Source organism: Schistocerca nitens, chromosome 2, assembly GCF_023898315.1.
Source record: "Schistocerca nitens isolate TAMUIC-IGC-003100 chromosome 2, iqSchNite1.1, whole genome shotgun sequence".
Lineage (NCBI taxonomy): Eukaryota > Metazoa > Arthropoda > Insecta > Orthoptera > Acrididae > Schistocerca > Schistocerca nitens.
Window position 1 is genome coordinate 891,152,585 of NC_064615.1, and position 18,162 is coordinate 891,170,746.

Consider the following 18,162-nt stretch of genomic DNA (forward strand, 5'->3'; position numbering starts at 1 on the left):
TGCCACTGGGTGGTTAATTTGGTTCTCAACAACAGTTTGGCAGTGGCTATTCATCCTGGTGGACAGCGTGTTGCTTTTCGGTGAGTGGTCTCTCTTAATCCTAACATATTTACATCCTATTTCTAGACATATGTATCACACAATAAACACCCAAATGTGATGATGTATTGTACAGTGACGATATACAGTAGTTCTCACTCTGCCTTAACAATAACAACAGTGTAATGTAAGTCAGTAACTTCAACAATGTATAATAGCACTTACAAGTTTGTGAAAGAAACAAACATGCATGGGTGTATTTCGTTCTTTATTCTTTTCTTCTTCTTCCAGACTCCTAACAACATATAAACATTCCTTGAAAGCTCCCTTAGTTTTCCAGTAGTTGCTACTAATTCATAAAATGTCTGGTAGCTTACTCTCTTTTCTTCTAGCATCATAATGTTTAGGGGCCATGGCTGTATATTTTTAATGGTGACAAGTTCTTGTAATATCAGTATGCAGCACAGCAAAGGATTTCCATTAATGTGCTTCATACGATCAAGATTTCATAATCATGTGTAATTCATACAGGTAAAGGCAAATCAAACTCTTGAACTTGTAATGGATACTGCCTGTAATTTTGTTACTTATATCCACAGACTAGGAAGGATTAAAAAAAAACAGTAAAATAAACACACTGTGCTCAATGCTATATAGATTTTTTTTTTTTTAAATATTGGATATCACATCCTCATGTTATGCAAAATATTGTTTCTTCATATAGATCCAAACATGTTTCATCACCTTTGTGCTGTTGTCAGTGAGTATTCTTCATTCAAATACACGAATGTGAACACATTCCACATGATAACTAATTTACAAAAATTAAGCCTAAGGACAGTTTTGTTTGTTGTTATCATTTTACATTATATGATTATGTAGGACCCTAGTTGCATTATCAGGTGCTTGTCATCTGCAACTAAATGATGTTGATGTGAATTTCATTAACGAGTTAATACTTCACTTTATATCTAAATGCAATTTTGTGGTCTGAAAATATTTCGTGCCTGTATTTGTGATTACTTATGTTTAGCTTTGGCAAATCCTTTTTCCATCTGCCTTCCCACGTGTTACTGATATCTCGATAATTTGCAGAACTTCATTTGTAAATAACACTTTTCACTTTGGAAAAAAAAAAAACTTGCATATATATTGTTATTGTGCGTTCAATCCCAGCTGGCATTCACTTGTTCTCAAAACAGTTGGCGCCAACTTCCAACTTTGTTTACCCCCCTCGCCTCCCCCCCCCCCTCTCTCTCTCCCTGTGTGTGTGTGTGTGTGTGTGTGTGTGTGTGTGTGTGTGTGTATAGAAGCATCTTATAGATGCAGATGACAAGTTATCAGTAGCTGAAAATGTACAGAGAGATCGGCATAAACCCATTACGTAAAATTAAGGTAATGACAAAAACAAAGAAAAACTATTTTTAGGCTTAATATTTGTAGATTAGTCACCACTTAAAACACAATCACATTTCACAGATTTGAATAAAGAAAACCTACTGTTGATGGCACGAACGTACTGGTAGATGTTTGAGTCTATATGAAAAACAGTGTTTTGCATAGCAACAGACCTATACATGATCTTCTGTTATTTTATTTGGCTGGGGGGGGGGGGGGGGGGGAATCATTTAATTAACAGGAAAATCCCATACTGGCTTGCTGTATAAATTAACAAGTGTACAATTTTTATTTTGGTAAAGTTGAGTATAAATGTCATTTTGAGGGTTAGAACTATTTTTATTATTTAGGAAGTTCTCTTACAGTGCACATGCTGTTTTGGTTGTTCTATTTATTTGCCTGAGGTATTCTCTTTCATGCGGTGACAAGACCAGAACTGTAGCACTGTGCACTGTCGCCTTGGCTTGAGAGACCAAATGCATTCTATACATTCCTCCACCAATGGGCTTTTGTGGCCCATTCTCCTTTTCTCACACCCACTGTCTCTGTATCCCTCTTGATATCATCCTTCCATCTTGCCCATCGACTTCCTCAGCCCCTTCTACCTTCCACAGATACAAAGAATGCTACTTGTGGTAGCCTTTCCTCTTCCATTCTAATTAGGTGACCCACCCACATCAATCTTTTTTCCTTCATCCTTCAGACATTTATTTCATATCTCTTTCTTGAGGACTAGCAGTTTTTGTTCATCTGTTTTCCTTAACATAAATGTCTCAGAGCCTTACAGAGTACTAGGAGAGTTATACAATGGCACAGTCTGATTTTAAAACTTCTCAAAATTGCTTTATTGCACACCATATCCCATAATCCAAAATACACTCTGTTTGGTGCTGCAAGCTTTGCCTTAATCTCAAATTCCATTATATTCTGCTCGCTAAAGATGCTTCCCAAATATTTAAGTATGTCTATTCTTTTAAGGGTTACTTCATCTACTGTCAATGGGGTACTATTCATTGGGTGCTTTGCTCATGACCATGTAGTTTTTTCTCTTCATTAATTTTTACACCTGTTTTCCTTGCAATATTTCTGTAAGAAACTGACATGAACTGCAAGCCCTCTTTGCTACCACTTATTACCACCACCATCTGTGTGCAAGCTGATTTATTGTGTTGTTTAGCAGTTTTATTATAGCCTGGTTTACTTCTTGTGTTCTTTGTCTACATTTTCTAGAATTAAATTAATAATTATATAGCAATAATGTCAATATACACTGAATCTTTCTGAATGGAATTTTGTTGTAATTGGCTGAATGTAGAATCAGGACTGAATGTCAGTATAACATAAAGGCACATGCTAATCTCTTGGAAGATGTATAGTCAATGCGTAATAAAGTCTGACTGCAACTCCCAAGCTGTCAGAGTATTGATTTAGTAGATGTTGACTCTGAGTCAAGATTTAAGGCAGATTTGTCATTTATTAGTAACACACATTCCGCAGCTCACGGTCTTACTATAGCGTTCTTGCTTCCTGCGATTCCTGGCGGTGTCAGGGATTTTTCCTGCCTCAAGATGACTGGGTGTTGTGTTGTCTTCATCATCATCATTCATGCCCATTACGGTTGGAGGGAGGCACTGGCAAACCACCTCCACTAGAATCTTGCCTAGTACAGCGGTGCGGGTCTCCCGCATCGTCCCCTACGCTCCTTGGAGTAGGGGACCTCCTCATCATCATTAGTAACACACAAACTGACCAAACTCTTGCAAAACACAGCCAATGCAAGAGCAGCAAGTCCAAATAATTAATAGGACCAAAAATGTTGTTCTTGGATGTCACACATCAGGTGTCTTTCTTCCAAACATAGCATGCTAAAAGTGATGGCACATATGCCACATCACACTGAAGTAAGCAATTAATATTCTTGCGGCACGGATCCATAGTTTCGATAAATAAAGTAAAACTGGTCTAATACTAAAGAATTCCTGCTTCACAATAATGTCCAAATCAAAACAGGCCAGTAACAATACAGGTTGAATAACGTGACAGTAAAGACACAAAAGTGACTACTTTCAAAGAACTTTGCTATAAACAAACACTCGATTTCCCTACTGTAAAATAACACAAATTTCTCTGAGAGAAATAAAAATCCCACATATCCAACTGGATTTGGTTGTACACACCTTAACACCAGATGATGAAAAGATATAGTGCACTAGAGTAATACAGACAAATAAAAATATAAAGGCATGTTTAAGGGTAGGACAGGCTCGCTGAAAGGTGCACAAATGCTGTAGGGACAGTTAGATCCACAAGGCAAAATATGTCTGATGAGTTTCAAAAATCTAAACTAAGAGAAGGAGAGACTCTTGTGTTATCTTCACACAAGCTCATGGCTCTGAAGTGGATGGATAAAAAAAGAAGTAAATATTCTAGCCACTATCCACACAGATGTCAACGTGACTGCAACAGGAAAACTGATAGGAAAAATAAAACCCCAGTCCAGAAGCCCCAAGCAATTACACAATTCAATGAATAAAGTTGACAGACAGGACCAGCATATGGCATCTTCCCTTCTCAGGATATGATACGCCAAAGGATATATGAAAATTTTCTTTTACTTTACAGACATTGGGATTTTCAATTCATATATCCTACTAAACAAAGTGACAGGGAAAAGTCTTGTTTCAATCAGTTTAGAATTCCCATGGTGAGGACATAATAGAGCAGGTCACTCTACCAGACTACCTTAGTCATGGATGGTCCCAATCTAGAATTTCCCATTAGAATGCAAGCAGCAAATTAGACACATTTTGTTAGGTTCATCCCCCCCCCCCCCCCCCAACTAACTCCCAAATCTCATCAAGAAAACATCCTCCAAAAATTGTGTAGCATGCGCAGCAAGGAAGAAGTAAAAGTGACAACAGTACGAGTGTGAGAAATGTCTAGTGGCATTGCACACAACTGATTGTTTTCGGGGATAACACACCAACAAATATTTCTGAAACAGTACTACTTTCACTCCTCATCACTTTAATAAATAGTAAGTTAAGATTTTTAAGGAATTCCTATCAAAAATTATATAATTTTGGGAAAACTGTATAAGACACAATACGCTGAGTTTCGTAAATTTGCCGGCCGGTGTGGCCGAGCTGTTCTAGGTGCTTCAGTCTGGAACTGAGCGACCGCTATGGTCGCAGGTTCGAATCCTGCCTCGGGTATGGATGTGTGCGATGTCCTTAGGTTAGTTAGGTTTAAGTAGTTCTGATTTCTAGGGGACTGATGACCTCAGATGTTAAGTCCCACAGTGCTCAGAGCCATTTGAACCATTTTCGTAAATTTAAATGGGAAATGTAGAGTTGACTAAGGGAAAAAAATATTATTAAGTAAATGGGTTAACTAATCCACTACCTCATTTGGTTTATACCTAATGCACAATACCTAATTTCTAGTAGTATCAGCAAAGAAACACTGCAAAAGCTGCAGATCCTTATCATACTGCTGAGTGACAAGGGAGGAGATATGAGAACATACTATTACTGATCGTGAGACTACGCACCAATCTCCATGGTACACACCCCCTCAAAGCACCTCATGATGTGAAGGCATGCAACACTTGATGATGATTGTTCCACCCATCAAATGCAGACAAGTTGCTCAGCAGCTCCCTTGCTGCTACTTGAGAGGTATTGTGTACTATCAGCATAAGGTTTTCCAATTGTCATTCCTACAACACATGTTATGCACAACAAAAATTGGGACTACTGAAAGTTGTGAATCCACCCATTTGCTTTGTTCTGTGACACCACCAAGATGATCGACACCTCAATTTCAAGCACATACAATATGGTAACCATGACACTACTCATTACATCCACTATCAAACATACAGATTGGACAAAATATTTAACTTCAGCAATAAAATGAAACCATCTGGACAACTGCTGCAAATAGGGGTCTTTGGGCAGGAGCAAACAAAATATATAGCACCATTCCAAAACAAATATTAACCCAAAAATCAAGCACATTCAAGACAATGAAAAAAATGCAAAAATTAAACCTGTTGGCATTGCAAAGTTTACTTTCCTTGTTGTTGTGGTCTTCAGTCCAAAGACTGGTTTGATGCAGCTCTCCATGCTACTCTATCCTGTGCCAGGCCCTTCATCTCCGAGTAACTACTGCAACCTACATCCCTCTGAATCTGCTTTGGTCTCCTCCTGCAATTCCACCCCCCCCCCCCCACACACACACACTCTCTAGTCTCCAGTACTAAACTGATGACCCCTTGATGTCTCAAAATGTGTCCTACCAACCAATCCCTTCATTTAGTCAGGTTGTACCACAAATTTCTGTTCTCCCAAATTCTATTCAGCACCTGGTCATTAGTTACGTGATTTACCCATCTAATGTTCAGCATTCTTCTGTAGCACCACATTTCAAAAGCTCCTATTTTCTTCTTGTCTAAACTGTTTATCGTCCATGTTTTACTTCCATACATGGCTACACTCCATACACATAATTTCAGAATGGACTTTCGGACACTTAAATCAATACTTGATGTTAACAAATTTCTCTTCTTCAGAAATGCTTTTCTTGCCATTGCCAGTCTACATTTTATATCCCCCCTTCCCTTCTTCAACCATTATCAGTTATTTTGCTTCCCAAATAGCAAAATTAATTTACTACTATAAATGTCTTATTCCCTAATCTAATTCCCTTAGTATCACCCGATTTAATTAGACAACATTTCATTATCCTCATTTTGCTTTTGCTGATGTTCGTCTTATATCCTCCTTTCAAGATACCGTCCACTCCATTCAACTGCTCTTCCAAGTCGACTGCTGTCTCTGACAGAATTACAATGTCATCAGCGAACCTCAAAGTTTTTATTTCTTCTCCCTGGACTTTTAATTCCTACTTCAAATTTTCCTTTTGTTTCCTTTACTGCTTGTTCAACATACAGATTGAATAACACTGAAGATAGGCTACAACCCCCTGTATCATTACCTTTTAACCACTGCTTCCCTTCTGTGCCCCTCGACTCTCATAACTGCCGTCTGGTTTCAGTACAAATTGTAAACAGCCTTTCGCTCCCTGTATTTTGGCCCTGCCACCTTCAGAATTCAGTATTCCACTCAACACTGTCAAAAGATTTCTCTCTAAGTCTACAATTGCTATAAATGTAGGTTTGTCTTTCCTTAACCTATCTTCTATGACAAGTCTTAGGGTCAGTATTGCCTCACATGTTCCTATATTCCTCTTGAATCCAAACAGATCTTCCCTGAGGTTAGCTTCTACCAGTTTTTCCATTCTGTTGAAAAGGATTAGTTTAGTATTTTGCAGCTGTGACTTATTAAACTCATAGTTTGCTAATTTTCACACCTGTCAGCACCTGCATTATTTGGAATTGGGATTATTATATTCTTCTTGAAGTCTGGGGTTATTTCGCCCATCTCGTACATCTTGCTCACCAAGATGCAAGAGTTTTGTCATGGCTGGCTCTCCCACAGCTATGAGTAGCTCTAATGGAATGTTGTCTACACCCGAGACCTGGTTTCGACTTAAAGTCTTTCAGTGCTTTGTCAAATTTTTCATGCAGTATTATAGCTCCCATCTCATCTTCCTCTTGTGTCCTCTTCCATTTCCATAAAAGTTCCCTCAAGCACTTCTTCCTTGTATAGACCCTCTAAATACTCCTTCCACCTTTCTTCTTTCCCTTCTTTGCTTTGGACTGGTTTTCCATCTGAGCTCTTGGTGTTCATACAGGTAGTACTCTTTACTCCAAAGGTCTCTCTAATTTTCCTGTAGGCTGCATCTATCTTATCTCTAATGATACATGCTTCTACATCCTTACATTTGTCCTCTAGACATTCCCGTTTAGCCGTTTTGCACTTCCTGTCGATCTCATTTCTTACATGCTTGTATTCCCTTTCGCCCGCTTCATTTATTACATTTTTATATTTTCTCTTTTCATCAATTAAATTTAATATCACAACCGTCTCTCATGATTCTTAAACCAAATGTTAGCTACGATTAAATTTCTGCAAAATTCTACCAGGTGTCTTCCTCTTTCATTCCTTTCTCCGAGTCCATATTCACCCACTACTTTTCCTTCCTTTTCCTACTATCGAACTCCAGTCCCCATAACCAATTAAATTTTTGGCTCCCTTAACTATCTGAATAATTTCTTTTATCTCATCATATACTTCCTCAATTTCCTCCTCATCTACAGTGCTAGTTGGCATATTGACTTTTACTAGTGTAGTGGGTGTGGGCTTCATGTCTGTCTTGGCTACAATAATGTGTTCACTGTGCTCTTCATAGTAGCTTGGACACACACACACACACACACACACACACACACACACACACACACACACTATTAAACCTACGCCTGAATTTCCTACATTTGATTTCGATTTATAACACTGTATTCACCTGACCAGAAGTCCTATTCCTCCTGCCACAGAGTTTCACTAATTCCCACTAACCTATTCATTTCCCTTTTAAATTTTCTAACATACCCGTCCGATTAAGGGAGCTGACATTCCATGTTCTGATTTGTAGAATGTCAGTTATGTTTCTCCTGATAATGATGTCCTCCTGAGTAGTCCCCATCTGGAGATCTGAACTCCTGGAATATTTTATCCAAAAAGAGGCTATCGTCATTTAACCATACAGTAGAGCTGCATGCCATGCCCTTGTGGCTGTAGTTTCCCGTTGCTTTCAGCCATTCACAGTACCAGCACAGCAAGACCATTTTGGTCGATGTCACAAAGCCAGATCATCAATCATCGAGCCTGTTGCCCCTGCAACTACTGAAAAGGCTGCTGCCTCTCCTCAGGAACCACATGTTTGCGTTTTTCTGGCTCCTGAACAGTTACCCATCCATTGTGGTTGCACCTACGGTGTGGCTACCTGTATTGCTGAGCACGTAAGCCTCCCCACCAATGGCAGAGTCCATGGTTCATGCAGGGTGACTTTGTACTTGGTTTATATAGTTCAAAGGGAGCCCTCGATACCTAAACCTGACAATGCAAATTTTGGTTGACCCATATAGCAGCTAAAACAAAAATGAAATTGTCAGATCTGTTATCCAAACCCTTTTTTACCCTATCTATCTAAAACAAAGTCCACAGTACAACAAACCAAAAATCACTCACGTAACTAATGCCAAATAACAAAACCTAACAAACAATGGTAAATCTGTGATATTGATTTACCCAATCGCCATCTCGCAAAATTACCATACAAGAAAAACCATGAAATTCATGATCATCACCAATTTCAATGCATCATCACCAATTTCAATGTACACAAACAGCTATAAACACACATACTACAATAAAAAACAGACAAATAATTAAAAAAACATACTTATTAATCAATGTCACAATCACATAAATCTAGGTTGACTCCACCCCACAAAACACACACACACCACCACCACCACCACCACCAGAGGGCACCATAAAACACAACAAGACGACATATACAAACACAACCAACTCAAACTCCATGCCGTAATGAGGTCACAAACCACAAAACACTTATGTCATGGGTCAAAGCAGACAGGTGGAATTGGAAGCTTCCATGACACCAACATGCAACCATGACGTCACAAATCAAACACTGTTATGTCACAGGCCAAACCACATGGGTGGAATTGCAATTTTCGGCTCACCCCAAAAATGCAACACTATTGCATTAATCACACTCATCAAAGTGATACAGACACACACCCAAAAATTCAATAAAGGTCTGAGGATGGCATCATACGCAATATCCATTAGGATCTAAGAAATAAAGTCGTGGTGAGTTTCTGACCTGTATCTGAAGCTCTCCACTGCCTAAAGCTCACATCTTTCCCCAATATATTGCTCTTCTTAACACTTTGCTGAGTAACTGTCTGAGCTGAAGTATCAGTGTTCTGATGCAACAGAGAGCTGAAGTGGCATGAAATGTGATACTGAGGTGTATAAACTTTACCACACATGGATGTCATAAGGGTATTTCAATCCTTCATAAGCATACTTGTATCAGGAAACATATACATTTAACAGTCTTTCAGGATACTTGTTTAAGACAGGCCACCTACTATCTTCAAACATCAATTACATAGATTAATTGCAAGATCTTGGAAAACAGCCAATTTCCACAATAACATTAGTGACTGTAACTTCAACTGTATAAATCCAAAGAATTGGTTACTTAGTGTTACTTGAAGTTACTTAATTTAAAATTTGGAGTCACTGATTTCGCATAACTAGAAAAAAGCATATCGCAATAAGAAATTGAACTTTATTTGCACTGCTTAATGAAGTATCCACAATGAACCAACTTTGCTACAAACTTTGGTGAAAGGTACAGAACATTTTATCCTCAGCAAAGTGATCACAAACTTTAGCAAGTATGTACACAGCTATGATTCCTGTGAAAATTTACACAATAGATGCCTTTAAATGATATTTATAGTCCCCCCCCCCCCCCCACCTGCAGGGGTTCAACTCTGTTCCCAGCATTACAGCTGCAGTTTTAATAAGAAACAAGTTAATAGCAACCGGCAGTAAATAGAAAAGCCATGAAAAAATACTAATCCAGCCAGCTTTATTTAATGTGTTATCTCTATGGGAAAAACTATGAGGTTAAGTGACTACAATTACAGCAGTTGTAATGAAAAAACGGAGTAGCAGATATAAAATTAGCATTCTATGGCAATAAAATGATTATGTCTATTACAAATAATGAGGATTATAACCCTAAACTACTTTCCCATTACCTTGGACATTAGTGCTCAAGTTCATTTGTGTTTACTTCACTATCAGCTAACAATACAATGTCATGCTATATAGACCAATTACTGGAGACAGTTGATGTCACCAACATGAAAACATTAGCAAAATCCTACAAACTAATACGATCTCCAAACAAACCCATTATGCAGAAAAAATAGAAGTAAAAACCATATGGAACATTATAAAAAGTGTGACAAATAGGAACATAAAATCTGAACAAGCAGGGACTCCACAGTCCTCTTGTAATGGTTTAGACAAGAATAATCAAAAAGTTGCAGCTTCCAGTTTTTAACAACTTTTTCCCCTGTACCTGAAAGACCAGGAAATCATAACAAACAGTCTCCCACAGAAGACGTACTAAATCACATGCAAACCACAACAAATGCAGCACTTCTTTTCAAAAGCACAATTCCTAAAGATATTGAAACAAATCATAAAATTATTTAAAAGTTCTGGATATGATGGAATGTCAACTAAGATTTTAAAATCATATGCAGACTTAATCAGTCACAAGTTATGCTGTTTATGTAACCAGTCAATGAAAACTGGTGCATTTCCAGACAGACTGAAACATACAACAGTGATGCCTTTCTACAAAAGTGGGGCAAGGAATGTACATCCAATTATTGGCCCATCTCCTTGCTGCCAGTGTGTGTCTCAAAGGTGTTTGAGAGAGTAGTTTATGATAGGATTTACGGCCATATGACACAAAAGGCTAACTGACATCTACACAGTTTGGCTTTCGTATGGAATTCTCCACAGAGAAGGCTATATTTAGCCTAACAGACGAAACTCTAGGAGAATCAAATGTCAGAAGTTGTTCAATGCGGATCTATTGTGACCTTGCTAACGCTTTCAACTGTGCCGATCATAACACACTGCTAAAAAAGGTTCCACACTATGTTTATCAAAGACAAATCTTTGATGTTCCCATAATCTTATCTACATAACAGGAAAAAAAAGTTATCTTAATGGAGGCAAAACTCAGACAGGGGAAATGTAAAATGCAGAGTCCCCCAGGGCTTGATCCTTGGGCCACTGATTTTCCTGATCTGCATTACTGATCTATCAGTTACAATTAATGACAGAGCAAAAATAGTAATGTTTGCAGATTATAAAAGTATTCTGATCAAGGGTTCCAACTCCACATTGCAGGATATTGCCCCACAGTCACTAACTAAGTAAACATTATACAATTTCACACAGTAAATAAAAAATTCCTAGGTGTCCAGAAGAACAAGCAGTTATGATGGACACAGCATCAGCTGGTCAAAAACTTAGCACAGCGTGTTTTGCCCTGAGAACTATTTCTCAACTTGCTAACAGAGAAATATTGCTTTTGTAATATTTTGCATATTTGCAATTCTGTGCTCTTCTGTGGTATTATTTTATGGGGAAATACTACAGGAGTTCAAAACAGCCTTCTAACTACAAAAACAAGCAGTGAGGTGCATATGTTGGGTCTCTTTAACATCCTGCAGAGGTCTCTTTAAGACTCTCATGATATTTACTGTTGCAAATCAATATATACACTGACTGATGTTTGTAACCGGTAACAAGAAATTATTTCAGAAAAACTGTTTCATCCACAAGCACAACACAAGACAGGGGAAAAATTTCCACCAAGGCTCTGTAACTTTGACAAAAGTCCATAGTGGAGTAACTGAGTCAGGGATAAAAGTATATAGCAAGCTTCCCATCAGTATAAAAATGGAAATTGATAACATGCAGGTATTCAAAAGGAAACTAAAAACATCCTTCAGAGAACAAACTTATCATAAAATGAATGAATTCCGAGAGTAATAAGGCATCCCTTTGAATAAAAATAGAGGAAATAAATTTTAACTCACATCATGAAGACAAAATTGTGTACGTCTAACACAAATTATAGTGATGAAATGTAAATTTATTCATATCATAAGTTAAAATGTGTTCTGAAATTTATTCTACTCTATTAAGAATTCATTTAAACCTACTTATGCGATGAAGATTTAAGAATTTTGTATTATAACTTAAATCATAATCACAAAATGTAAATTTCATTATTTATTTGTGGCACTGGGATAAAAATGCGTATTTCCATTCATTCTGCTATCTTAAGCATTCACTTGAACTTACACCAGTAAAATACAGGTTGTAATATTATCCACAATAAATTGTTCATAGAAAATAAGTATTTGTATGATATATAAAATGCTCACATAATTTTGTATTATTTCTCTTGACATTTCCTATATTACTAGTACACCCTTTGTATAATCTGTAATCAACAGGACCAAATAAAAAATCAAATCAAATTCATAGAAATAGGTGTTTTTAGATCAGGAATGTGTACATAAGAAACATAAAAAACTTGGAAATATCCAAACACAGTAACAAAATAGTGGTTTTATTCAGGAATGTAATCCTAACTATTTAATGTACAATAATGCAAAAAACGTTTGTGGTGATGCATTTGTTGGCTTCATCAACTCTCGAAAAAGCTATCACATCAAACCAAGTCTAATTTTTGGGTTACCCTACTGTTCAGTCTCTTACTGCAATCGGTAAAAATAAAATTCGAAATCAAAAAAGTCTAGTATACAGCACAATCCAAGATACTGTACCCTTTAATGGCTTGTCATCGGTCACGTAAACAACATGCTCCAAGCCACTACCCGCAAGGAATGACACATTGAAAACAGAACATATGACTGAAATCTATAACTGAAACATTTCAAAGAATAAAACAATTTCTTACACAGTCTTTGTGTAAACTCATGAAGTTTACTAGGCTGCTGAAAGAGCTGTGTATTTAAACAGACTAGTGCTTTGGACTGAACCAATGTTGCTTCTGCCAGTACAGAAGTGTCAAATAAAGATAGATTTAAACATCCATACAAATATAAACTTACAGAAAGGAGTCTTTCAGCAATTCGAGCTGAATATAATACACTCCAAATCATTCAATCCTTTAGGTACCTATTCTGGTTTGTATCCACTAAACTGATTTTGATAAGCCTTACAATCACATAATATTATTCCCCAATAACACAACACTCAAAGCCTTATCACTTGGCAGTTTCCTTTAATAGCTCCGTAAAAATGAACACACTGCCTAAGTTTTGGAAACCAGGTTTACACACATAATCAAGAAGCCTCTTTGATAATCTGTTCCCCATCTTGCACTCATCTGAACAGATTTTGCTACAATCCCTGCATGTCACTTCCAATTAACCAACATATAACACCTCGCTGTGCATTACTGTACGGGAGAGAACTGTGACAACATCTGAAACTGACAAGGACTACACACACTACTGGTTGCTTGAAAAAATTTTGACATAATACCACGAAATGGAATAATATGAACTGTCAAATTGGAATTACAATGTTTCCAGACACATGGAAACCTCATATTCAAGCAGCATTCATAAAAATCAGCAGAGTCACAAGAAGTTAAAAAAAATATATATTTATTATATTAAGCCACTTTATAAAATAGAAATGTGCAGCTATTTTGTTAAAGCTAACAGACAGACACAACTGTTTACTAAAGGAAGAAATTATAATCACAGCATAACTGAGCAAATACTGAAAGTGACATCACAATGGTGAATACATCCAATTAAAATAACATAACTGTCCATACAGGGTGTGGATTTGAAGTGTCAACAATTATGAAACTGAGGAGCTGCTAGTAACGTTTTCTTTTTTGGCGTTCTTGAGCTTTGCAACTTTATCCTTAAGTGTCTTGTACGCGTTTATCTGCACAGAAGAGTAAGAGAATACGAAATTAACTATCCTATCTTTCTGGTTTGAAGTTGCAGGTATGATTATATAGACCTACTGTTTTTACATTTGCATACTATTGTGACTGTCATGTTATTTCTAATATTACTGGAACAGCTTAACAGCACATTAGTTCTTTCATAATGTTTCCCAAGAATTATCATTAGTACATTTAATGCAGAGTGTGGTAGGTACTGCAGGGAACCTCATACTAATATGTCATAAGACACAAAACCTTTGATACATCACCACAGTGTTGTATTCAACTAGTGTTTTATGTATGTGAATGTGTTTTCTTCTTTTTGCCAAGACTATGGGAACTATAAAGGCAACGTATTATAGTAAGAAATAGCTAGACATCTTAATGTATCCCAGATTACAAAATTGTTACGAGGTTCCTGTACAGTGATATTTTCTATTACGGTTCACATGATGAACACTTGACAAGTCGTTGAATTGCCGTGCATAAAAATACAATCATATCCTGGGCCCGGTAACTGAAAATACGCCGTGTGATACCTAACAAGTTCCCAAGATACTCGCACCATGCTGGAATGTTAAAATTAAAACGCAAGAAACTAACATTTCGCATTTGTACATCAATAAAAACCAAAACGATAAACCCTCACGTTGATACATTCCAGTTCGTATACAATTATTTAACATATAACCTCCGTGGATGCTGTTGCCCGTCCAAGGTATACGCATAAATATCAGTCAAAAATGATATGCACAGCACACAGTGCGCATTCAGTAGTGATGTCAAACACCTCTCCACAATTTTATGTTATATATTCAAGAAAAATGAAAACGCTACAGAGCCGTGTTCACTAATAAACCATACGTAATGTGAGTGCGATTTAGTTGGGACGTAAGATAAATGAGTAATGACGAATACCACAAATACTCTGAGTGCATTGGCAACAACAAACATCATTTTCACGGTACTCACGTTTCTAATGGCCTGTTGGTACTTTAAATATCCGACACAGAAATCCAAACGGTTATGAGAATTCTAAGCATTTCACAGCCTCATTTTCGTACTTCTTACCTCCGTCATATCACCTTCGGAACTAAAAAGTCAGAGTGTCTTCATGGAAGAACACCCGATATGCTAGTAAAATGGTCTGGGATTCCCCTACATCAGATATTAATGTTTTTATTTCTTCATTTGTGCTCAGAAAGCATTCCCTTTGTAGACAACTTTTTTGTAAAAAAAAGTAATCATGACTATTCGAAAACAGGAAATAATTCATAGTAAAAGAAAAAAAATACTTGTCCTACACAGACAGTAGTATCCTACACCAACTTTACCTTCAGTCAATCAAGAGAGGACTATTTGTGTAAAAAAACTTGTTTTCATTTACATACATAGTGTAAAACGTCAATTTTGATAACGGTTTAGGATAAAAGGGACTATAAATTGGAAGTTTTTAATAGAACGACATACAAGTTGACATTGGACCAGAAACATAAAACGAAGTTGCGTTGGCAGTATTTCGCTGCATTATTCTACAGGTATGCCCACACTATGCATCTTTCCTCGTGCGCAGCTGCAGACGCACGGGAATAAAAGGGTATCCACAAAAGTTTGTGTGAACATCGCATTTACACATGTGCGTTTTGACGTCCACACGTTGCGTAATTGCACAAGCAGTCTGCTGTGGATCCCCTTCTTTGCTGAGAGCTTGTGCTGCGTTTATTGTGATGAAAAGAAGTCGAAAAAGCGATTATAAGTAAGGAATGTCGAAGGTATGAGAAATACAAAGCGACGACAACGTTTTGTATGCAAATTTCAGAAACAGGTCACAGCGAGATTTTTGAGTCTGTGCTTGGGAAATTGCAGTGACAAGTCTGGCATAACATTTCGTTAGCTAGTTCTCGGCGACTTACATACAAATCCGAACTATTTATTTCGCTGTTCATAACAGCATTTCAGTGATTATTCCTGAATTTGAGTAATACTCAAGGTAAGTTCTTAGTCGGTATGCGCATCTGAATTTGATTTGATATAAAAATTTTGTTAACAGATCTCAAATCATGAAACATTGTATGTGTGAGGGTAATCCCAAAAGTAAGGTCTCCAATTTTTTTATAAGTTCATAGACCTGTTTATTTCTACACTAATTTACATCAGTTTACATCTTGAACATTTAGCAATTTTTCGACATAATCACAATTTCTGTCGCATTTTTGTAGACGCTGTGGCAGTTTTTGTATGCCCATGTCATACCAGCTCACCGCCATGCTGTTCAGAAAGTTATGAAACTCTTCTTTCACCTCGTCGTCGGAGCTGAATCACTTTCCGGCCAAATGTTCTATTAAGCTAGGGAACTGGGCACCAAGTCAGGGCTATAGGGTTGGTGGGTGATTTTGTTCCACTGAAACTGTTGCAGGAGATCAACGGTTTGCCGAGCGATGTGTGGGCGAGCGTTGTCATGGAGAATGTGTACGCCCTTGCTCAACATTCCTCTTCTCCGGTTCTGAATTGACCGGTTGAGTTTTTTCAGAGTCTCACAGTACCTGTCAGTGTTAATTGTGGTCCCAGCGATTCAGCTCCGACGACGAGGTGAAAGAAGAGGTTTATAACTTTCTGAACAGCATGGCAGCGAGCTGGGATGACATGGGCATACAAAAACTGCCACAGCGTCTACGAAAATGCATCGACAGAAATGGTGATTCTGTCGAAAAATAGCTAAATGTTCAAGCTGTAAACTGATGTACACCATTGTATAAATAAACAGGTCTATGTACTTATAAAAAAAATAGGAGATCTTACTTTTGGAATTACCCTCTTAGATTAACATTCTCGGACTCGACAAATTTGGGAATTTTATAGACGCCAGAATCCTGTAGACCTGAGGTTACGCTGTTCTAGTTTGTATTTTTTGCATCATCAAGGTCCGTCATTCCCATTTCTGATAATTTGTTGAGGAGTTACACATACCTCATCATATGTTTTGTTCAGATAGCATGCCATCAGTTGGAGTCCCATTAAGTCGCCATAGCGGTATTTGTCCAGTTTTCATACATACTTTTCATAAATTTCTTTTGTATTCTTCTCTGTTATCCTACTTCAAAACTTACGGTATCTTACTCTTTACAGTAATATGAGCGGAGACTTTTTATTTAATACTTGATGCTCCAGGCATAACATCTCAATTTTTACTCAAATAAAACTTAGAGGTGGGATCCCATACGACTTTTATTTGTCTATGATCATCCATGAATTTAATCTTACTTCCATTGGAGTGAACAGACACTTGCACATTAATCACTCGACAGCGTTAGCGCAGAGTTGTCAGCGCTAACAGGCAAACAACACTGCGTGCAATAACCACAGAAATCTATGTTGGACGTACAACGAACTCATCTGTGAGGACAGTGTAGCGAAATTTGGCATTTTATGGGCTATAGCACCAAACGACCGATGTGAATGCCTTTGCTAACATCATGACATTGTCTGCAGCACCCCTAATGTGCTCATGACCATATCGGTTGGATCCTAGACGGCTGGAAAACTGTGGCCTGCTCAGATGAGCCCCGATTTCAATTGGTAATAGCTGATGACAGAATTCGAGTAGTGCATAAACTTGGCATTGTGCAAGCTGGTGGCAGCTCCATCATGGTATAGGATGAGTTTAAATGGAATGGACATGGTCCTCTGGTCTAACAGAACTAATCATTAACTGGAAATGGTAATTCTCGGTTACTTGGAGACTATTTGCTGCCATTCATGGATTTCATACTCCCAAACAGCAATGGCATTTTTATGGATGACTGTGCAGCATGTCACCAGGCCACCACTGTTCACGACTGGTTTGAAGAATATTCTGGACAATTCCGGTGAATAATATGGCCATCCAGTTTGCCTGTCATGAATCCTATCGAACATTTATGGGACATAATCTAGAGGTGCACAATAGAATCCTGCAGTGGCAACACTTCCGCGATTATGGACGGCTATAGAGGCAGCATGGCTCAGTATTTCTGAAGGTGACTTCCAACAACTTCTAGAGTCTATGCCATGTCGAGTTGCTGCACTATGCCCGGCAAAAGGAGGTCTGACACGATATTAGGAAGTATGCCATGACTTTGGTCACCTTGGTGTACAGAGATTTTCTTATACAAATTACATAGAATACAAAACTAAGTTGTGTGCTAT

At 37.7% G+C, this 18,162-nt stretch overlaps 1 protein-coding gene across 2 annotated transcripts in view; it reads right to left on the minus strand.

Moving 5' to 3' along the window:
• LOC126237203 (NFX1-type zinc finger-containing protein 1-like) overlaps window positions 1-15,087 on the minus strand; it is a 291,063-nt gene extending 275,976 nt beyond the window's left edge. Inside the window, exon 1 of one of the 2 annotated variants that reach the window (XM_049947084.1) lies at window positions 14,950-15,087. The gene's annotated coding sequence lies outside the window, so the exon portion shown is untranslated. The remainder of the gene's footprint in view (window positions 1-14,949) is intronic. The other variant, XM_049947083.1, reaches the window with a different exon arrangement.
• Window positions 15,088-18,162: the final 3,075 nt, after the last annotated feature.